The 15,900-nt window shown below is 50.2% G+C and overlaps 1 protein-coding gene and 1 non-coding gene across 2 annotated transcripts in view; one reads left to right on the plus strand and one right to left on the minus strand.

The window, feature by feature from the left end:
* LOC119379524 (octopamine receptor beta-2R) overlaps positions 1-15,900 on the minus strand; it is a 368,763-nt gene that overhangs the window by 240,439 nt on the left and 112,424 nt on the right. The window lies entirely within an intron of this gene.
* Trnar-gcg (transfer RNA arginine (anticodon GCG)) lies at positions 7,306-7,378 on the plus strand. The gene has a single exon. It is a non-coding gene; the product is annotated as a tRNA-Arg (tRNA).

The raw sequence follows: 15,900 nt of genomic DNA on the forward strand, positions 1-15,900 counted from the left end.
GAACTTGTAGCGGCATCTTCATCACCGCTCACGATCATCATCACCATTTTACCACTACGCGCCGCGCCTCTCGCGCAGCTAATGCTCAGAGCTCGAGCGCGAGCAGAACAACGTGCTCACGCTCCTGGGGGCTAGAAGCCGGCAACCGCTGCCGCTCTGCTTCTTCCATGGCCTTCTAATAAAGTGGCGAGACTTCGGCACGGCCACGTCGGCCGCCTTCACGTCTCCCTCTCGCTACAATTGGTGACCCGGAGAACGCCCTTCGCCAAGCGGCCCGCTGCAAGCTTCCGGACTCTGCCCTCCAGTTCCGCCGTTTCACCCGTCCTACCCACGAGCGTGGTTCTGCTGGCAGCTCGACGCCTCCTCGCGGTGAATGGCGTCACCGCGCAGCCACTAATGCACGGCATCCTGCTTGACGCCCTCCCGCTGAGCTGCGTCACCTGTCCGCCGCGTCGTCCTCCAGCCCGCAGCCATATGACGACCTTTGCGCTGCGGTGCTGGCCCTACGGTGAACGTAACCGCCCCGCTACCGTGGACCCGTGAGTTCCGGTTTCCCCTCCGCCAACGCGAGCGGGTACCACCCCTCCCGCAGCCCTCCCATGACCACGACCTACCTTCCCCGGCTACGTCTCTTCAACCTCTCGTCCGGCACCAGCGCAGCGGTTCCTGCGCCGGACGACCAGCCCGACGACGTTCAGGTTCCTACGCCCGAGGTTCCTGCGCCCGACGACGTTCCTGCTGCCATCGACCAGTCCACCACGAGGTGCGTTTCTTCGACGCCCTCGGCCGACGGTCCATCAGGCATGCCGGCCATCCGCCCGTCGTCCCTGTCCTCGCCGGCTCACGACACCTCCCTGACCTCAGCTTCTACGCTGGCTACCTTGCCGCACGACCTGGAAGCTGACACGGACAACCTCTCGCCCCCCGCTGTTCGCCCCTCGCTCGCGCCGTCGACGGTATCCGAGCACGTCTTTTCACTGACTTCTAAGCTCTGCGCCTCTTGTCAGCAGCGACCAGCGTCGCCCTCGACGTCTACCGCAGCAGAAGTTCGTGCCCCTTACCAACTTCGGCCGCACTTGCGCGACGCTGCTACTATGACGGAAGCGCCTGAGGACGACATGCCTGCTGGTTCGCCAATGGCAGAGCAAGCCGCACATGTGACGCCTGCCACGTCGACCGGCTTCCAGCATCCTGATCAGCGCACGAGCCCTCCTGTGCCACCTGCAGAGGGTGCTTCAACGCGCACAGGTGCATCATCCGAGCCTGCAGCGACTACGCCTGCTCGGTGTCACCGCAGATTTGCTCCTGAGCCCTTGACACAGGACGCCGCCCACCTGACATGTGGCCACTGTGCAGGCGCGCTGTGCCGACATCCGCGTCAGCGCTGTGCCCGCACAGGAAAGACCTATCGCAGCAGCTACTCGCCGATGGTTGCTCGTCGTGGCTTCACTGCGCCATTTCGCACTGTTTCGCGCACATCGCCGCACCGGCCCTTGTGCACCCGCCCTCAACTCCATTCCAGCCGCGCTCACTTGCGCCAACCGGTCCGCTACCGAAAGGCCCCTTCATGTCGTCGTGGGATACGCCTGGGCACGACACCAGCGTACTTTCGCCTAGTTCCCCGCCCTCTACGCTTCTCCCAGAGCCGCCCGCCAGAGACCCAAGGGTTCCCGATAGTCCTTCACCGTTGACGACCTGGACTGCCCACGGACATTGTCTCGCGTCACCAGCCTTGTATATACGCCCCCATAGTTTTTCATTTCGGCTTCATTTCTGCGGGGGGAGTAATCTGTAGCGGCATCTTCATCACCGCTCACGATCATCATCACCATTTTACCAATTACGCGCCGCGCCTCTCGCGCAGCTAATGCTCAGAGCTCGAGGCGCGAGCAGAACAACGTGCTCACGCTCCTGGGGGCTGGAAGCCGGCAACCGCTGCCGCTCTGCTTCTTCCATGGCCTTCTAATAAAGTGGCGAGACTTCGGCACGGCCACGTCGGCCGCCTTCACGTCTCCCTCTCGCTACAAACTCATTGGACATGAATATGGGCTGGTATACAAATGAACTAAAAGTAAACACTTAAGTAGTTCAGTCGTGCTCACGGTTAAGAAAGGGAAAATAGAGAACCACCCGTTTGTAGCACGAAGCTACAAGGAAATCCATACGGATGGATTTCCTTGTAGCTTCGTGCTACAAACGGGTGGTTGTCTATTTTCCCTTTCTTAACCCTTCCGCCACCTTGCGGGTTTCCGCAGAACTGATTTGCGACGTGCTCACGGTGTAAGAATATTCAGGTGTTGACACTGCGCACGCCTAAGCGGCCAGAAAATGTTCGGTCGTCGGTCCGTTGAGCGGTGCGCCATCTAATGGCTTGAGACGGAGAGCGCCCACGAGTAGCCGAATCGGCCGAATCACGGTGGTGCTACGTCATCGCCGCCGTGCTCGCCGTGCCCTCTCCTGTTGCTCTCTCGATTTCGCCCCTCGACGCCGCTTGGCGGATGCACATTATCCAGCAAAATGGCACAGAAAAATGCACGTTATCAGCAGCATGCGCGTTGCTATGGAGACGACAGCCCCGCTTTTCGTAGCGCCCTCTGCAAGTCATCTGATAAGAACCCGAACATTATCTGGACGCGCGTGGATTGCGGTTTCCCATGCGTTGGGCGAAGAGTGTCATCACCTGAGTATATTATTACACCGTGGTAGTGCTACAGCAGTGCGTAGTGCAGAGAACACAAACTAAACACGTACAGAGAAGACAACCAAAACGTCATATAGTGTGTAAGCGCACTGTTATCCAGGGCGAGCATCCCTTTCATCGGCAGATTGCGCTTATCTTACTAGTAATAGCAACGTTGGATGATCTTTGTGCATATGAAGAGCGTATACATTACCATTCAGCTGCAAGGCCTCTCCACACTAACGCGGCCACGGTGCTGCAACCTATAGGGAGATCGAGCAGAGTCGGCACATAGCGGCGAGCGGACGAAACCCCGCGGTGTGGATGGCTCCTTGCGTCGTCTGCTGGACCACACCGTGTTCGCATGTGTGCGTACGTCATGCGCGTCCTCAGATTACAGTTTATTTCCGTTGTGCTAGCACAGTATTAAATGCTGTACGTAGGCCTACACGTATACATAAGTATGTCGCCTTCCGAGCTTGTATGCACTCTATACGTGAGTACATGCCCGTGTCGGTGTGGCACTAGGTCTAACCATCGTACCGTCCATTCGCCAAAATCGTTTCAATGTGGGTACCGCTTTCTCGTTCAGGCACGTCATATAGTTCATTCGGCGTCGTCTAACGAAAAAAAGTACTAATGTCGAGGTGTGAATGCAGAATTTTAGCGAGCAACCATCTCGTGGTGTGTTGGCGATTTGTAAATCCTTGTGAATACCGCAAAGCATGAAATGCGTCTCCGAGGATGCGTAGCGTAAAGAAGACATGAGACACGCATTTCTACAGCAGTACGCGTATCATGAAACAGAAAGCAGGGTGCACAAAGTTCTACTTCATCTAATTAGCAGAAATACAGGCTCTCTTTCTTTGTAGCCGCTAGAGCAAGAAGTAAACCTTCATTGGCTCTTCGCGCAACACAGTTTACATGTGGTATAGGCAAACACAATTAAACACGTGCAAATAAACAAGAAAAAACATCGAGCACAGTGCAAACACGAATGCGACTGAAGGCCAGTATAGCCCATTTATTGGCAGATTGCACTTCTCTCACAATTATAGGTACGTTAGGACGGTTGCGTGCATTGATGTGGCAATGAGGGCGCGTACATCAACATAGGCTGCAAGGTCAACGCGCTTTACTCGCCAAAAATCAACTCGAACCGCCTACGGAAGCGCCTCTGCGTACATTTGTAAACGCGCCGCCGACCGCCTATCCACACAAACGCGGGCGACGGTGCTGCCACCTATAGCCCAATATCGCGGCGAATAGTGCTGCTCTCAAACGTGCAACCGTGAACGAGGTCGCCCGCGGCTGCCACGGGGAAGCGACAGGGTGCTTTGAAAGTGGCCGTGTTTGGGCGTCCGTCTTTCGTTGAATGACGGTGCAAATGCACGCTGCTGGCCGAGCGCTGCCGCGGTGATAAAGCGGTCACGAATGCGAGGAAAAAAAAACAGCAGTTTGATTCTGATTCATGTAGATAGGGCGAAACGCGACAGAACGATGAAGTGCCTCGACGGCTGCTGCAATTCGAGATTTCTCTCCCCGGTTTTACTCGCGCGGCGTCGCTCGGTGTCGCGTCATGGGAGAGGAGGTGGCTATCACGTGACCGTTCTATGGCTTTTACAGGCTATTCTCACGTCTTGGACCGTTAAGCAATGCATAATAAATTTGAATTTGAATCGAGCCTCGACCAATCTCGTGCAGCTCATAGAACGCTCGCAGGCTTTACCGGGCGTTTGATCTGGTTGTCTGCGGCGGCTTCGAGTGGGCGAGGAGAAGCGTCGGCGCGCCGGCGTCTTTTAATATTTGTTTTTTCGTCGTTCGCGCTTCTTGGGTGAGCGGCTGGGGCCGTGCTATCGCGCTGCCGTTTGAAAGTGGCCGCGCGCGCGCTTTGTTGACGCGTTCGTTTGTCGTTTGTGACAAAGCAGCTGACATGCCGTACTCGAATGAGCAACGAGTGGATATGGTTCTGGCCCTAGGTGCATCACGCGGAAACAGAAGGCAGGCAGTCAAGCTGTTTCAACGCTGGCATCCAGGTACGCGGCTGAGCTCTGTGACCATTGTGCATACTTATGAAACGCTGAAAGAGACTGGAGGAAAGTAGATGATTTTTTCAAGGGCTCGTTCATCTTTGTTAGACACAATATTAATGAGAACTAACAGACAATAACGCCAAGGAAAGTACAGGGGGCGTTATCTGTAGTATTTAGAATATAAATGTGAAGAAAGTGAAGTGGACGAAAAGATGACTTGCCGCCGGCAGGGACCGAACCTGCGACCTTCGAATAACGCGTCCGATGCTCTACCACTGAGCTACGGCGGCGGTCATCCTCCCGTCCACTTTCTGGGGTATATATGTTGATTTAAACCTAGGAGTGTTAGTCAGCGCCAACCGCAGCCATGGCGGCGAGTGTGGAACACTCTTTTTTTTGCCTGTTGGCGTCACGTAGCACGTGATCTTTTTACGAGCTGGCAGCTGACCAATAATCCCTCGCATACTACCTGAAGGCATTAAGTCTGCCAGGACGAGACCCTCGCTATGAATGAAGGAAAGTAGATGATTTTTTCAAGGGCTCGTTCATCTTTGTTAGACACAATATTAATGAGAACTAACAGACAATAACGCCAAGGAAAGTACAGGGGGCGTTATCTGTAGTATTTAGAATATAAATGTGAAGAAAGTGAAGTGGACGAAAAGATGACTTGCCGCCGGCAGGGACCGAACCTGCGACCTTCGAATAACGCGTCCGATGCTCCACTGAGCTACGGCGGCGGTCATCCTCCGTCCACTTTCTGGGTATATATGTTGATTTAAACCTAGGAGTGTTAGTCAGCGCCAACCGCAGCCATGGCGGCGAGTGTGAACACTCTTTTTTTTGCCTGTTGGCGTCACGTAGCACGTGATCTTTTTACGAGCTGGCAGCTGACCAATAATCCCTCGCATACTACCTGAAGGCATTAAGTCTGCCAGGACGAGACCCTCGCTATGAATGAAGGAAGTAGATGATTTTTTCAAGGGCTCGTTCATCTTTGTTAGACACAATATTAATGAGAACTAACAGACAATAACGCCAAGGAAAGTACAGGGGGCGTTATCTGTAGTATTTAGAATATAATGTGAAGAAAGTGAAGTGGACGAAAAGATGACTTGCCGCCGGCAGGGACCGCGTTATTCGAAGGTCGCAGGTTCGGTCCCTGCCGGCGGCAAGTCATCTTTTCGTCCACTTCACTTTCTTCACATTTATATTCTAAATACTACAGATAACGCCCCCTGTACTTTCCTTGGCGTTATTGTCTGTTAGTTTCATTAATATTGTGAAAGAGACTGGGACATTTACCACGAAACGGCACAAATCTTCAGTTTTGGGCGAGGACGTGGAGAGGAATATCCTGTCCAAGTTTTCTGCAGAAGTGTCCGTAGTAGGGGTACTGAAGCTGGTGCTCGAAATCTTCATGTGGAGAATACTAAAGAAGAGACAACTTCATCTCTACCATGTGCAGCTGCACCAAGCATTGGAGCCTCGCGATTTCCAGAATCGCAGACTTTGCAAACTGGATCCTAATCAAGACCGAAGAAGACCCACGCTTCGTGAACAAGGTACTTTGGACCGACGATGCTATCTTCTCACGCAATGCTCAAGTGAACCTCCACAACGCTCACTATGGAGTGACAAGAACCCTCACTGGGTTTGGCAGGCGCGTCACCAATATCAGTGGTGGTCAATGTGTGGTGTGGCATTCACGGTGGTACTATAACCGGACCTGTCTTCGCAGGTTCGGTCCCTGCCGGCGGCAAGTCATCTTTTCGTCCACTTCACTTTCTTCACATTTATATTCTAAATACTACAGATAACGCCCCCTGTACTTTCCTTGGCGTTATTGTCTGTTAGTTCTCATTAATATTGTGTCTAACAAAGATGAACGAGCCCTTGAAAAAATCATCTACTTTCCTTCATTCATAGCGAGGGTCTCGTCCTGGCAGACTTAATGCCTTCAGGTAGTATGCGAGGGATTATTGGTCAGCTGCCAGCTCGTAAAAGATCACGTGCTACGTGACGCCAACAGGCAAAAAAAAGAGTGTTCCACACTCGCCGCCATGGCTGCGGTTGGCGCTGACTAACACTCCTAGGTTTAAATCAACATATATACCCCAGAAAGTGGACGGGAGGATGACCGCCGCCGTAGCTCATGGTTAGAGCATCGGACGCGTTATTCGAAGGTCGCAGGTTCGGTCCCTGCCGGCGGCAAGTCATCTTTTCGTCCACTTCACTTTCTTCACATTTATTCTAAATACTACAGATAACGCCCCCTGTACTTTCCTTGGCATTATTGTCTGTTAGTTCTCATTAATATTGTGTCTAACAAAGATGAACGAGCCCTTGAAAAAATCATCTACTTTCCTTCATTCATAGCGAGGGTCTCGTCCTGGCAGACTTAATGCCTTCAGGTAGTATGCGAGGGATTATTGGTCAGCTGCCAGCTCGTAAAAAGATCACGTGCTACGTGACGCAACAGGCAAAAAAAAGAGTGTTCCACACTCGCCGCCATGGCTGCGGTTGGCGCTGACTAACACTCCTAGGTTTAAATCAACATATATACCCCAGAAAGTGGACGGGAGGATGACCGCCGCCGTAGCTCAGTGGTAGAGCATCGGACGGCGTTATTCGAAGGTCGCAGGTTCGGTCCCTGCCGGCGGCAAGTCATCTTTTCGTCCACTTCACTTTCTTCACATTTATATTCTAAATACTACAGATAACGCCCCCTGTACTTTCCTTGGCGTTATTGTCTGTTAGTTCTCATTAAATTGTGCTAACAAAGATGAACGAGCCCTTGAAAAATCATCTACTTCCTTCATTCATAGCGAGGGTCTCGTCCTGGCAGACTTAATGCCTTCAGGTAGTATGCGAGGGATTATTGGTCAGCTGCCAGCTCGTAAAAAGATCACGTGCTACGTGACGCCAACAGGCAAAAAAAAGAGTGTTCCACACTCGCCGCCATGGCTGCGGTTGGCGCTGACTAACACTCCTAGGTTTAAATCAACATATATACCCAGAAAGTGGACGGGAGGATGACCGCCGCCGTAGCTCAGTGGTAGAGCATCGGACGCGTTATTCGAAGGTCCGCAGGTTCGGTCCCTGCCGGCGGCAAGTCATCTTTTCGTCCACTTCACTTTCTTCACATTTATATTCTAAATACTACAGATAACGCCCCTGTACTTTCCTTGGCGTTATTGTCTGTTAGTTCTCATTAATATTGTGTCTAACAAAGATGAACGAGCCCTTGAAAAATCATCTACTTTCCTTCATTCATAGCGAGGGTCTCGTCCTGGCAGACTTAATGCCTTCAGGTAGTATGCGAGGGATTATTGGTCAGCTGCCAGCTCGTAAAAAGATCACGTGCTACGTGACGCCAACAGGCAAAAAAAAGAGTGTTCCACACTCGCCGCCATGGCTGCGGTTGGCGCTGACTAACACTCCTAGGTTTAAATCAACATATATACCCCAGAAAATGGACGGGAGGATGACCGCCGCCGTAGCTCAGTGGTAGAGCATCGGACGCGTTATTCGAAGGTCGCAGGTTCGGTCCCTGCCGGCGGCAAGTCATCTTTTCGTCCACTTCACTTTCTTCACATTTATTTCTAAATACTACAGATAACGCCCCCTGTACTTTCCTTGGCGTTATTGTCTGTTAGTTCTCATTAATATTGTGTCTAACAAGATGAACGAGCCCTTGAAAAAATCATCTACTTTCCTTCATTCATAGCGAGGGTCTCGTCCTGGCAGACTTAATGCCTTCAGGTAGTATGCGAGGGATTATTGGTCAGCTGCCAGCTCGTAAAAAGATCACGTGCTACGTGACGCCAACAGGCAAAAAAAAGTGTTCCACACTCGCCGCCATGGCTGCGGTTGGCGCTGACTAACACTCCTAGGTTTAAATCAACATATATACCCCAGAAAGTGGACGGGAGGATGACCGCCGCCGTAGCTCAGTGGTAGAGCATCGGACGCGTTATTCGAAGGTCGCAGGTTCGGTTCCTGCCGGCGGCAAGTCATCTTTTCGTCCACTTCACTTTCTTCACATTTATTCTAAATACTACAGATAACGCCCCTGTACTTTCCTTGGCGTTATTGTCTGTTAGTTCTCATAATCTTGTGTCTAACAAAGATGAACGAGCCCTTGAAAAAATCATCTACTTTCCTTCATTCATAGCGAGGGTCTCGTCCTGGCAGACTTAATGCCTTCAGGTAGTATGCGAGGGATTATTGGTCAGCTGCCAGCTCGTAAAAAGATCACGTGCTACGTGACGCCAACAGGCAAAAAAAAGAGTGTTCCACACTCGCCGCCATGGCTGCGGTTGGCGCTGACTAACACTCCTAGGTTAAAATCAACATATTACCCAGAAGTGGACGGGAGGATGACCGCCGCCGTAGCTCAGTGGTAGAGCATCGGACGCGTTATTCGAAGGTCGCAGGTTCGGTCCCTGCCGGCGGAAGTCATCTTTTCGTCCACTTCACTTTCTTCACATTATATTCTAAATACTACAGATAACGCCCCCTGTACTTTCCTTGGCGTTATTGTCTGTTAGTTCTCATAATTATTGTGTCTAACAAAGATGAACGAGCCCTTGAAAAAATCATCTACTTTCCTTCATTCATAGCGAGGGTCTCGTCCTGGCAGACTTAATGCCTTCAGGTAGTATGCGAGGGATTATTGGTCAGCTGCCAGCTCGTAAAAAGATCACGTGCTACGTGACGCCAACAGGCAAAAAAAAGAGTGTTCCACACTCGCCGCCATGGCTGCGGTTGGCGCTGACTAACACTCCTAGGTTTAAATCAACATATATACCCCAGAAAGTGGACGGGAGGATGACCGCCGCCGTAGCTCAGTGGTAGAGCATCGGACGCGTTATTCGAAGGTCGCAGGTTCGGTCCCTGCCGGCGGCAAGTCATCTTTTCGTCCACTTCACTTTCTTCACATTTATATTCTAAATACTACAGATAACGCCCCCTGTACTTTCCTTGGCGTTATTGTCTGTTAGTTCTCATTAATATTGTGTCTAACAAAGATGAACGAGCCCTTGAAAAAATCATCTACTTTCCTTCATTCATAGCGAGGGTCTCGTCCTGGCAGACTTAATGCCTTCAGGTAGTATGCGAGGGATTATTGGTCAGCTGCCAGCTCGTAAAAAGATCACGTGCTACGTGACGCCAACAGGCAAAAAAAGAGTGTTCCACACTCGCCGCCATGGCTGCGGTTGGCGCTGACTAACACTCCTAGGTTTAAATCAACATATATACCCCAGAAAGTGGACGGGAGGATGACCGCCGCCGTAGCTCAGTGGTAGAGCATCGGACGCGTTATTCGAAGGTCGCAGGTTCGGTCCCTGCCGGCGGCAAGTCATCTTTTCGTCCACTTCACTTTCTTCACATTTATATTCTAAATACTACAGATAACGCCCCCTGTACTTTCCTTGGCGTTATTGTCTGTTAGTTCTCATTAATATTGTGAAAGAGACTGGGACATTTACCACGAAACGGCACAAATCTTCAGTTTTGGGCGAGGACGTGGAGAGGAATATCCTGTCCAAGTTTTCTGCAGAAGTGTCCGTAGTAGGGGTACTGAAGCTGGTGTCTCGAAATCTTCAGTGTGGAGAATACTAAAGAAGAGACAACTTCATCTCTACCATGTGCAGCTGCACCAAGCATTGGAGCCTCGCGATTTCCAGAATCGCAGACTTTGCAAACTGGATCCTAATCAAGACCGAAGAAGACCCACGCTTCGTGAACAAGGTACTTTGGACCGACGATGCTATCTTCTCACGCAATGCTCAAGTGAACCTCCACAACGCTCACTATTGGAGTGACAAGAACCCTCACTGGGTTTGGCAGGCGCGTCACCAATATCAGTGGTCATTCAATGTGTGGTGTGGCATTCACGGTGGTACTATAACCGGACCTGTCTTCTTCGACAGCACACTTACAGGCGAACGATATGTCAAGGGTATCTTGAATGGACCACTTCAAAATTTTCTGTGCGAAGTTCCACTGGCTAGGATTAAAGATATCTGGTATCATCATGATGGAGCTCCTGCGCACGGAAGCAGCAAAGCGTGCAATTGGCTGGATAAAGTTTTCCCGCAGCAGTGGATAGGGCGGCACGGGCCCATTGCTTGGCCAGCAAGGTCTCCAGATTTAAACCCCCTTGATTTTTTTCTTTGGGGGTACGTCAAGAGTCAGGTATACCAGGCACCAACCACAACATCAGGTAATCTAAAAGAAAAAATAAGACAAGTTCGCAACTCCATTCCCGAAACCATGGTCAAGAACGTCACGGAAAATCTGATAAAGAGATGCCAGAGTTGTATTGCAGCAGATGGCGACCTCTTTGAACATGTTCTGTAATCGCGGCTTAATTTTACAAGCACCGATCACCGAAAACAAAAAAGTCTCCTCATGCCGTTCGCCTACCAACGCCACCCGTGACTAGCTTCGCGTCGTCGCCTCCTATTACGCATCTCAAGTTCAAAAGAGACAAGAAAGCTATTTTCTTGTTTTATTTATCCGTCTCGGACGCTTATCTCGGCAGCGCGCTCGGCCAGCCGCGTGCATTTGCAGCGTCATTCAACGAAAGACGGACGCCCAGACATCGGCCACCTTCAAGGCACCCTGTCGCTTCCCCGTGGCAGCCGCGGGCGACCTCGTTCACCGGTTGCACGTTTGAGAGCAGCACTATAGACCAGAACACAGCGAATTCCATGCGCATCGCCATATTTGCTTCGCGCGTCGCGCCATCTATCGCACACGCGACGAAACAACATGCGCGGGCCACGGCCACCTGGATCGGGGCGCGCGACACCGCCGCGCGCCCCGATCCAGGTGGTCGTGCGCGGGCTGCCACGCCAGCAGACGCTACACAGAGCAAACGTGAAACTCCCGAAACTCAGCCCGTCAGAGAGCGTGTTTCGCGTCTTTTCTTGCCTGGACATTTTCGCTGATTTTATTGGAACATCAAGAACATCTTGCTCATGCAAGTTCACAATGTATACAGTACGTGCTGAGTAGGCTGCGGAAGCAACCTCGTCAGATACATACGCTGTTACATTTGTAAAAAAAAGTTCTCGCTGTAGTACGCGTGAATCGTAATTGCAGTGCAGCTCGCGAAAGAGTGAAACGATGTTTTGTTGCCCCATATTATAAGTTGTGCACGAAGTTTTGTGAAAGCTCATCATTTCAGCATGCATCGCATAATTAGAGTATGCTTTACGGGTAGTTTCGTGGAACGTAATTTTTGTTTCACGAGCGCTCTCACAAAAGCGTGCTATCAGAGAGTATAGTATCGTACTATCAGAGAGTAGTATCCTGCAGTATCGTTCAGCGATCCCTTTTGGAAGCTACCTGCGCGATTTTATTCTTGTAACGATGGTGCTTTACAAGCGAAACTGTGCTACTCTTAGTTAAGCCGGTTGGTTATCCACGCCTGCGACGTAAAGGACACTGGCGCGAGAACTGTTTACTTACGTGCCAATATATGTATTATGTACAGCTAGATGCCTCGTGTCCAAATAAATTTGGGAACATCAAACACTGAAATGAAAGCGCGAAATTCTGGCCAGCTGTTGAGGAGCACCGTGCCATTTGATTACCTTTTGAAGGCGAAATCTGATTGCTGATGATTTTCGTCAAAGCAAACGCTTAAAGGTATGAAGTGCACTCCCACACAAAGCTCGCGCCTGCCTTCAACCCAGCTGCGTGTCACGCAAATTAGGTTCGAAAAACGAATAGGTGGGCATCACACTGCAGAATACACGCAGTTAGTTTACTTACTCGCGCATTTTCACTCGGCTCCTAGTTTTTTTTTTTTTTTTTTTGCTTGAATCACAGTTATCCACCCGCGGATGAAGCTGAAAACACCGCACCGGCACTATTTCCGTGGCGCGTCGTAATCGTCGGAGACAACGCTATTATCCTCTTCTTGCGCTGCTTGTTTTGGCATCCAAAGACGACGCCGTAGCGTCTAGACGAGCTCTTATACGCTGAAGCGGCGTGAACGGGTACTTTTTCACACTTTAAAGCCTCAGAACTGCAGCTTGCCCTGTTTACTGGGGGCAGCCCGCGCGCGCCTTGGCAGCCCCGTCAGCCCGGCGTCTGGGTGCGAGAGCATCCGCTCGGCTCGCCAGCAGCCTGGGTGCGAGACAGGCGTGCTCTGGTGTATTGGTCCTCAAGATCTTTGAGTTGCGCCCTCTCCGCGTGTGACGTTAGAGAGGGGACTCGGGTGCCGCGCGCGCTCCCTGCGTGAAGGCTGCTCGACGCTACCGGCCAGTCTGTCCTGCTAGAGATATTAAAACATGAATGGGAAAGTTCATAAAGCGATTTGTACTGAATGTTCAAGCAAAATGCCCAGCAAAATCGAGTGGTGCTGCGTCAGGAGCACGTCAGTGTCTGATTGGCTCCTGGTGTCGTCTGCTAGCCATCAATGTGTATATCTGCATGTATGGCGACTATTTCTTTTCGCGACTGTTCTATGGCCGTGGCGCACTCAAAATGACTTTCCGGTCCGTTTTCAACCACTGATTTCAGCGTTCGGGCTTCGGCTGCCGTGTCTGCGTTAAAGCGCAATATACGTATACCGCGTGCTGCACGTGTTCGGTTGCCAAGCCTGCTCCTGCGATCCTTGTTCGGAGTTTTAAACGCGTGACAAGCGACGTGTGATGTCATTCAAATCAAATAATTGCTCGTTACAGGCAACAACTTTTGATTAAGTCCAAGTTTCAGCGGCTGCCCTGTAAGCGTGTCGTAAGTAGTTGAAGTATAAAAAGAAATAAAAGGTTGAGAGCACGTGTCAAAAGGGGATGCACGACGGTGGTATGAAATATTTCGTTGATTGTGCGGAGTTGTTATTTTTGCAGCATATTATAACCCATGCGTTAATAAATCAACGTTGCTGGTTCCTTCCCGGTCATTTGAACGTATGCTGAACAGAATTAGTGTAATCATACTGACCTAGATAAATACAAAGCTTTCGCATAAAAATCGGGGTAAGATGTATTTGCTATAATATAGTGTAATTCACTCTCAGCGGTCGACTCCTGATAGGGCGTGATGCGGTCACTGTACTAAAGAGACTCGCAGGGTCCCTTATGCATTCACCTACACTCTAAGCCAAAATCGAGTATTTTGGGAGTGTTTCTGCCACACAACAACAATCGTCATCCACCTCGCGTGCTTTCCTCGCGTTATCACCGCGGCCGCGGCACTTTCCGGTCACGAACGGCGCGCGCGTTATCAGCGTGACATAGCATTCTAGACAGGAAAGTGACGAGAGCTGGGTTTTCAAGAAAGGAAACGCGAGCGAGCCAGATGACGATTATTGTTGTGTGGCAGAAATACTCCCCAGATACTCGATTTTGGCTTAGAGTGTAAGACGACTCGAAGGAGAAGTCATGTTCTTTTTGTTCAGTCGATGTATTGTTCCTTCCCCGCCCCCTTCCGTAGGCCTTTTGGACGTAACGTGGTTTTGCACTGCCTCCAGGATCGGAGGCATTGCAAGCTTTCTGTACATCACCTGGTTTTGCATTGCCTCCGTGATCGACGCACCGATCACGGAGGCAATGCAAACCGACGATATCATGTGATGACGTAATCATGTGACGTGACGTTATGATTCACAAATTTTGGCGGTCTGTGATGTCATGAGGACGTCATAAGGTGACGTCATCGTGTGAGTATTTCTTGCATCACTCGTGTTGACGCTGCCGATAGGGTCGCCGACGGTGCATTTTCGCGTTTCATCAGGAATCGAAAGCTTTCATCGTAAAATATTTAACCTTCTTACAGCGCGATAAAGAATAGCAACAACCAGCCAAAGGGGCCTAAAGACTGGTGGGAATAAGCTCTCTTGCTCCTCTTTCTAGACATATTCGCGAATTTTTCCCACTGTTTATCAAGCTGTATTATCGGTGGCAATGAAACACGAACAGCGGAGTGCGTTCCCCAAGCGTTAGAAACTTTATAATGCGCGCCGTCCTGTCATCACCACTGACAGGCACGCACACCCGATTAGGCAGCACTGCGCAATCGAAAGCATGAATCTGGCTCACGAGCGACAAACCGCAAGAGCGTATCTATCTCTAATCATAAGGGTGCGAACGGTACCACGCGCACCACTGCTGGCGTTTCATTCGGGGGCGATAACAAGTTTTAATATGCATCCAACTCACCCAATCTACGCTTGTTGTCCGCAATAACCCGCTGGTCGATGAAGTTATCAATTTTATTTTCTCGATAAACGTTTTGTGTACTTAATGTAATTGGGAGTGGAGTGTGAACTTTCGTTCAAGTCTGTTTACATAACGCTAACATTTGCGAATAAGCCGTGAAATTGATCGCGCTTCACTCCAAAGCAGCGTAGACTCTTTTAACTCGATTGGCTGGACGTTCGCGCTTTCACGCAAGCTATTTCAACGCCATCCAGCCCAGTCAGTGACGCTAAGAACTCGGTGGCATGGTCCTGACCGTGATGGCTCAGTGTATATAGAAGATACGTTAAATGTCAACGTTTCTTAACCTCCAGTAATGCTAGCAGCCATCTAAAGAACTATCTTTACACAAAAATACAGCTAGTAGTCGAGAAACGCCGTGCGACGCGAAAAATGCTGCTGTTCTAGCCGCAGCATAGCACACGACAAAAGCCCAATCGCCGCCTTTGCGTCACCGGAGTGCCGTTCGCAGCGCCGCCATCGGTGGCTCACCAGGCCAATAGCAGTGCGCTCGCGGCCCGTCACGTAGCCTCTTTTCAAATTTCGCGGGCTTTCTTTACAACACGGAAAAAACAACACCGCGAGTCGTATCGTACAGGAAACAATTCAGTCCGTAGTTTCTAAAAGTGCTCTACAGCTCAGTGTTCATATTTTGGGTTTTCAGCCAATAATTAAAAAGTTAGGTAATTAAAAATAATTAACTAATTAATTTAGGGGAAAATAAAAAATAGCCTGCGTATCTATAGGCTAGTGCAGTAGTATACGCTTGGTTCAATTTGCCTCTGAAGTGCCTTTCATTTCAAAGTCTTGGCTCAAGTTAAGTGGGACAACCTATATAGATATATATATATATATATATATATATATATATATATATATATATATATATATATATATATCAACTAAAATACTATAGCAGTAAAACTGATAGCTGGTCGAGTTGGTCCGAATTCATGTATGAAAC

The sequence above is a fragment of the Rhipicephalus sanguineus genome, chromosome 1, assembly GCF_013339695.2.
Source record: "Rhipicephalus sanguineus isolate Rsan-2018 chromosome 1, BIME_Rsan_1.4, whole genome shotgun sequence".
Classification (NCBI taxonomy): Eukaryota; Metazoa; Arthropoda; class Arachnida; order Ixodida; family Ixodidae; genus Rhipicephalus; species Rhipicephalus sanguineus.